Source organism: Eumetopias jubatus, unplaced genomic scaffold, assembly GCF_037043125.1.
Source record: "Eumetopias jubatus isolate StellerSeaLion01/CBP00866 unplaced genomic scaffold, mEumJub1_p1.0 scaffold_8, whole genome shotgun sequence".
Taxonomy (NCBI): domain Eukaryota; kingdom Metazoa; phylum Chordata; class Mammalia; order Carnivora; family Otariidae; genus Eumetopias; species Eumetopias jubatus.
The window spans coordinates 33,142,577-33,150,554 of NW_028274814.1; the positions used below are offsets into that span (position 1 = coordinate 33,142,577).

The 7,978-nt window shown below is 39.2% G+C and overlaps 1 pseudogene; it reads left to right on the plus strand.

The window, feature by feature from the left end:
• Positions 1-3,007: 3,007 nt before the first annotated feature.
• Positions 3,008-3,613, plus strand: LOC114217716 (14-3-3 protein theta pseudogene; annotated as a pseudogene).
• Positions 3,614-7,978: the final 4,365 nt, after the last annotated feature.

Below are 7,978 nucleotides of genomic sequence, written 5' to 3' on the forward strand. Positions count from 1 at the left end.
AATCTTCAATATTAGCAAAATGCCTCAAAAAATAAATGAAAAAGATCATTCCCCACAGGCAGGTGGGATTTGTTCTCAGGATGCAAGAGCGGTTCATTAGTCACAAATCAACACCATAAACCACATCAAAATGAAGGATAAAAATCCTATCATCTCAACAGAGGAAGAAAAACATTTGACAAGATTCAACATCCATTAGTGATAAAGATTTTCAACACAAATGGTGTTAGAAGACACCTACTTCAACATAATAAAACATCACATATGAAAACCACACTTCTAACTTTATCCTCACTGGTGAAAAACAGCTTTCCCCCTAAGATCAGGAATAAGCAAGGATCCATTCTCAACACTTATTCCACATAGTACTCCAAATCCTGGGCATAGCAATCAAACAAGAAATAAAAATAAGTATTCATATTGGTAAAAACTTCACTATTTGCAGGTGACATGATACACAGAAAATCCTACAGATTCAACCAAAAAACTACTAGAATAAACATGTTCAATAAAATGGTAGGATGTAAAATACCCAGGAATGGATAGCATTTCTGTACACTAACAATGAAATTGCAGAAATCACCTTTTATAATTGCATCAAAAATGAAATACCTAGGAATAAATCTAACCAAAGAGGTAAAAAATCTGTACCCTGAAAACTATAGAACACCGACAAAAGAGATAGTTAACACAAGCAAATGGAAAGATATTCCATGTTCATATATTGGAAGAACACTGTCAAAATGTCTATTACCCAAAGCAATCTATAGATTTGCTTCAATGCCTGTCAAAGTACCAGCAACAGTTTTCAGAAAACAAATACTGAAACGTGTATGGAACCATAGAAGACCCTATATAGCCAAAGTAATCCTGAGAAACAAGAACAAACCTGGAGGTATCACAATTCCAGATTTCAAGATACACTACCCAAAGCCATAGTAATACACACAGTATGACACTGGCACAAAAATAGACACACAGATCGATGGAATAGAGAACCCAGAAATAAATCTTCATTTATTTGGTCAATTAATCTTTAACAAAGGAGGCAAGAATATGCCATGGGAAGTCTTTTCAACAAATGGTGCTGGGAAAACTGATAGCCACATGCAAAATGGAACTGGACCACATTCTTACACCATACACAAGAGCTCAAAATGGATTCAAGACCTAAATGTGAGACCTAAAACCAGAAAAATCCTAGAAGGGAGCACATGCAGTGATTTCTCTGACATCAGCCATAACAAATTTTTCTAGATATGCCTCCTAAAGAAAAGCAAAAATAATTTGGACTACATCCAAACAAAAAATTTCTGCACAAAGGAAACAAAACTAAAAGAATGTGCTAAATGGGAAAAGATATTTGCAAATGACATATCCAATGAAGGGTTAATATCCTCAATATATGAACAGCTTCTATAAACCAACACCAACAAACTTCAAATAACCCAATTAAAAAAATGGCCAGAACACATGAACAAACATTTCTCCAAAGACAGATGGCCAGACATGAAAACATGCTCAACATCACTCATCAGGGAAATGAAAATCAAAACTAAAATGAGCTATCACCTCACCTGTCAGAATGGGTAAAATCAACACTAGAATTAAGGATTGGTCAGGATGCAGAGAAAGGGGAACTCTTTGTGCACAGTTGGTGGGAACAAACTGGTGTAGTCACTCTGGAAAACAGTATGGAGATTCCGCAAATTAAAAATAGAACTACCCTATGATTTTTTTTTTTTGGTTTATAAAATGTAATTTTATGTTACTCTGTTACATAGGGCATAACATTTCCACAAGGCTTTTTTAGGGCTACAGTCAATGATTAGCAACCCACAATAGTGGTCCAACTCTCTACATGACAATCACTAGACAAACTGGACACCCTCTCATATGTGCACAAATCTGCATGGAAAAGTACTAACGTTTTAGACTTGGACTTGTGTACTTTATCTCCCCTTTCTAGCGTAGTAAGAAATGACACACACCTTAATTTGCCAAAAGCAATACTTGTGTTCTGGCAGCAACATACTTCTTCTATTACATAGTAAAGTGAATACCAGAACTACAAAGGCAGGAGGTGTAAGTGAATTTTTATTGGGAAGGGAAATTGTCAACTTAAACAGCAACAAATGAAGAATGAATAAGGAAACTTCCTGTTGTCACAGATATACAAGACCTCCATCATATATGATAGAGGAGGCATTTCAATTTGTGACCTCCAGCGCAGAAATGCCAAATGCTTTTCCATTCAATCGAATACTTCTAGATTCCTACCAAAAAGGAATACATTAAGGCAAGGAAAAGTTGCTTACTGAAAGGAAACCCCTGAAGAGTAAGGGAGGGAATGTAGAAATTAAGAGGTTATGTAGAACACTTTGGAAATTGTAATGATTACATTTTCATATCTTCACAGTAATACAAAACAGTCACTTGCAGAACTGGTTCCGATTACTTCAATACCAGATACATTTTTAGTCCTCTAAATGTTTGGAAGTTACTTATGTTTATATGAAATGAAGCTATTAATACTTTTGTACAGCAGTAACTGCACACCAGGAAAGCCAAGACAAATCAAGGAATGGAGTTTTCCCAAAGCTGTGGTGTGAAGACTATAAACAGTTGATTCCATACACAAGAATGGGTTTCTTTGCTATAGGAAATCCAAATAGAATAAGGAATGGAAAGGAGTAAAAAGATTTGAGGGGAAGAAGGATGACCACCCTGTATGCGTTTAGTTTTCTGCCCCTTCTGCTGCATCACATTCTTCTCCTGCACTGTCTGATGTCCATAATGTTAGGTGGTCTCTAAGCAACTGCATGACGAGGATGCTGTCTTTGTAGGAGTCTTCATTCAGGGTAAAGCCAAAAGCCGTGGGACTCACACCGCGGAGACGTGAAGGCCGTCCGCTTGCCTCCTCCGGATCCAGGTCGGTGCTCGCCCTCCTCTCCGCGTCCCCATGGAGAAGACGGAGCTGATCCAGAAGGCGAAGCTGGCCGAACAGGCCGAACACTAGGACATGGCCACCTGCATGAAGGCTGTGACCAAGCAGGGCCCCAAGCTGTCCAACGAGGAGCGCAACCTGCTCTCGGTGGCCTACAAAAACGTGGTTGGGGGCCGCAGGTCCGCCTGGAGGGTCATCTCAAGCATCGAGCAGAAAACCGACACCTCAGACAAGAAGTTGCAGCTGATTAAGGACTATCGTGAGAAAGTGGAGTCTGAGCTGAGGTCCATCTGCACCACGGTGCTGGAATTGTTGGATAAGTATTTAATAGCCAATGCAACTAATCCAGAGAATAAGGTCTTCTATCTTAAAATGAAGGGAGATTACTTCCCATACCTTGCTGAAGTTGCATGTGGTGATTATCGAAAACAAATGATAGGTAATTCCCAAAGAGCTTACCAAGAGACTTTGGATATAAGCAAGAAAGAGATACAACCCCCACACCCAATCCGCCTGGGGCTGGCTCTTAACTTTTCTGTATTCTACTATGAGATCCTTAACCCAGAGCTTGCCTGCACACTGGCTAAAACACCTTTTCATGAGGCCATTGCAGAACTACCCTGTGATCTAATAACTTCAATACTGGGTATTACCCAAAGAATATGAAAACACTAATTCTAAAAGATATAGGTACCCCCATTCTTATTACAGTATTTACAGTAGGCCAGATATAGAAGCAGCCTAACTGTCCAACAGATGATGATGTATATGGACAATGGAATATTACTCAGCCATAAAAGCATGAAATCTTGGCATTTCCAACAGGGAGGGTTCTAGAGGATATAATGCTAAATAAAGACAAATACCATGATTTCAGTCATGTGAGATTTAACAAAATAAAACTATAAAAATTGATAGTTATCAGAGTAGAGGTAGGGGGTGAAATTCGTGAAGGGCATTAAGAGGACACTCATGAGCACTGAGCAATGTACAGAATTGATTCATTCACTATATTGTACACTTGAAACTAAACACTATGTTAACTATACTCAAATCACAGAAAAGGATAAAAACCCTATCTCAAGAGATGAAGTGACAAAAATTCATCAATTCATGAGATAACCCATGTGTTGAGTTTTAGAGGGAACTTAGTATAATAAAGTCCATATTTAACAAGTAATTATCCTACTCAATTGGGGCAACAAAGCTCTTATTCTGAGATGAAAAAGGATGTCCATAGTCCTTTTTATTCAACATGATACTGAAGTCCTAGACGCAGCAATCAGACAAAAAAAAAAAAGCATGCAAATTAGAAAGGAAAAAGTGAAACTATCTGCAGATGACAGGATAGTATGTACAGAAAACTTTAAAGACACCGAAGAACTGTCAGAACCAGTAAATTCAGTTAAGTTTCAAGGATACTAACATCCTCAATCTGCCATGTTTTTGTACACTGAGAAGATAGAACAATTCCATTTACAATTGAACCAAAATATACCTGGGAATAAACTTAACCAAGGTGGTGAAAGATATGTACTCTCAAAATTAAGACATTGTTCAAAAAAAATGAATACATATGGGAAGATACATCATGCTCATGGGTTGGAAGAATATTGCTAAAATGTCTACTTCCCCAAGCAATCTACAGATTCAATGCAATCCCTATCAAAATACCAGTAGTGGGGCACCTGGGTGGCTCAGTCAGTTAAGCATCTGCTTTCAGCTCAGGTCATAATCCCAGGGTCCTGGGATCAAGCCCCTGCTCAGCATGGGAAGCTTCTTCTCCCTCTCCCACTCCCCCTGCTTGCTTTCTCTCTCTCTCCTGTCAAATAATAAAATCTTAAAAAAATACTAGTATTTTTCATAGAAGAATCCTAAAGTTTTCTGTGGAACCACAAAAGGCCTTTAACTGTCAAAGCCGTCCTGAGAAACCATACTGGAGGTGTTAATCCCAGATTTTAAACTACACTATGAAGCTATAACAGTATGGTACTGACGGAAAAATAGACACACATAAATGTAACAGAAGAGAGCCCAGAAATCTATTTTAATGGTCAATTAATCTACAACACAAGAGGTGAAAGTATATAATGGGGAAAATACTGTCTTTTCACTAGGTGCTGAGACAACAGCTACATGCAGATGAAGCTGGACCACGTTCTTACATTACACACAACTCAAAATGGACTGAAGACCTAAGAATGGAAACCATAAAAATCCTAAGACCTAAGAATGGAAACCATAAAAATCCTAAGACCTAAGAATGGAAACCATAAAAATCCTAAGACCTAAGAATGGAAACCATAAAAATCCTAAGACCTAAGAATGGAAACCATAAAAATCCTAAGAGAAAACATAAGTGATCTCTTGGACATTGGCCTTAGCAGCATTTTTCTGGATAGGTTTCCTCAGGCAAGGGAAAGCAGGAAAAAAAACAAAACTAATGGGACTACATCAATCTAAAAACTTTGCACAGTGAAGGAAAACAATTCATAGGATGACTACTCAATGGGAGAAGATACTTGCAAATGATATATCTGATAAGGGGCTAATATCCAAAACACACAAAGAATTCAGCTAACACCAAATAAATACAATCCAATTAAAAAATTGGCAGAGAACCTGAATAGACCTTTTTCCAAAGACGACCTCCAGATGGCCAACAGACCCATGAAAGGATGCTCAACATCACTCATCATCAGGGAAATGCAAATCAGAACCACAATGAAATATCACCTCCTACCAGTGAGAATGCTTAATATCAAGAAGAACATAATGAGTGTTAAAGATGTGGAGAAAGGGGACCCCTCGTGCACTGTTGGTGGGAACGGAAACTGGTGCAGCCACTGTGGAAACCAGCGGAAGTTTCTTTCAAAGACAGAATTACCGTGTGATTCAGTTATCCCACTACTATTTACGAAAAGGAAACAAACTAGTTCAAGAAAACACACGCACCCCTATGTTTATAGCAGCATTATTTACAACAACCAAGGTACAGAAACAACCCAAGTGCCCATCGAATGAGGAGTGATGTATGTATACAATGCAATATTACTCAGCTCTCAGGAGACCTTGCCACTTTTAACAAAATGGATGGACCTAGAGAGTATTGTGCTAAGTGCAGTCAGAAAGACAAATACCATAATTTCATTTATGTACAATCTAGGAAACAAAAACATTCATACATACAGAGAACTGATGGCTGCCACAGGGGAGGGGAGTGCAGAATGGGTGAAGGGGATTAAGAGTATGACTTCCTGTTGTTAAGTCCCAGGGATGGGAAGTACAGCATAGGTAATATAGTCGGTAATGCTTTGGTGAGCATTCTGTAATGTTTACAGTTGTTTAATCACTGTCCATCAGCTACAGTTACAGAAAGGGCAGGTATGTTTGTTATACAGACTGTCTTTTCTTTCTCTAATACACAGATCATTATTTCCATGAAAATCAAGGAATCTGTCAGAATCAGACTAGTGCCTGTTAAGTAGGTTTAATGTTCGTTACCAGCAAGACATTTCCCATAAGAAAGCATGAGAAAATATTTTTTAATTTTTTATTGTTATGTTAATCACCATACATCATTAGCTTTTGATGTAGTGTTCCATGATTCATTGTTTGTGCATAACACCCAGTGCTCCACGCAGAACGTGCCCTCTTTAATACCCATCACCAGGCTAACCCATCCCCCCACCCCCCTCCCCTCTAGAACCCTGTTTGTTTCTCAGAGTCCATCGTCTCTCATGGTTCGTCTCCCCCTCCGACTTACTCGCCTTCATTTTCCCCTTCCTGCTATCTTTTTTTTTTCTTAACATATATTGCATTATTTGTTTCAGAAGTACAGATCTGTGATTCAACAGTCTTGCACAATTCACAGCACTCACCATAGCACATACCCTCCCCAATGTCTATCACCCAGCCACCCCCTCCCTCCCACCCCCCACCACGCCAGCAACCCTCAGTTTGTTTCCTGAGATTAAGAATTCCTCAGATCAGTGAGGTCAGATGATACATGTCTTTCTCTGATGGACTTATTTCACTCAGCGTTAACACCCTCCAGTTCCAAACACATTGGTGCAAATGGCAAGATCTCATTCCTTTTGATGACTGCATAATATTCCATTGTGTATATATACCACTTCTTTATCCATTCATCTGTCGATGGACATCTTGGCTCTTTCCACAGTTTGGCTATTGTGGACATTGCTGCTATAAACATTGGGGTGCACGTACCCCTTCGGATCCCTACATTTGTATCTTTGGGGTAAATACCCAGTAGTGCAATTGCTGGATCATATGGGAGCTCTATTTTCAACTGTTTGAGGAACCTCCATACTGTTTTCCAGAGTGGTTGCACCAGCTTGCATTCCCACCAACAGTGTAGGAGGGTTCCCCTTTCTCCACATCCCCGCCAGCATCTGTCATTTCCTGACTTGTTAATTTTAGCCATTCTGACTGGTGTGAGGTGGTATCTCATGGAGGTTTTGATTTGGATTTCCCTGATGCCGAGTGAGGTTGAGCACTTTTTCATGTGTCTCTTGGCCATTTGGATGTCTTCTTTGGAAAAGTGTCTGTTCATGTCTTCTGCCCATTTCTTGATTGGATTATTTGTTCTTTAGCTGTTGAGTTTGATAAGTTCTTTATACATTTTGGATACTAGCCCTTTATCTGATATGTCATTGGCAAATATTTTCTCCCATTCTGTCAGTTCTCTTTTGGTTTTGCAGACTGTTTCTTTTGCTGTGCAAAAGCTTTTTATCTTGATGAAATCCCAATAGTTCATTTTTGCCCTTGCTTCCCTTGCCTTTGCTGATATTTCTAGGAAGATGTTGCTGCGGCTGAGGTCGAAGAGGTTGCTCCCTGTGTTCTCCTGTAGGATTTTGATGGACTCCTGTCTCACGTTTAGGTCTTTCAACCATTTGGAGTCTATTTTTGTGTGTGGTGTAAGGAAATGGTCCAGATTCATTCTTCTGCATGTGGCTGTCCAATTTTCCCAACACCATTTGTTGAAGAGACTGTCTTTTTGCCATTGGA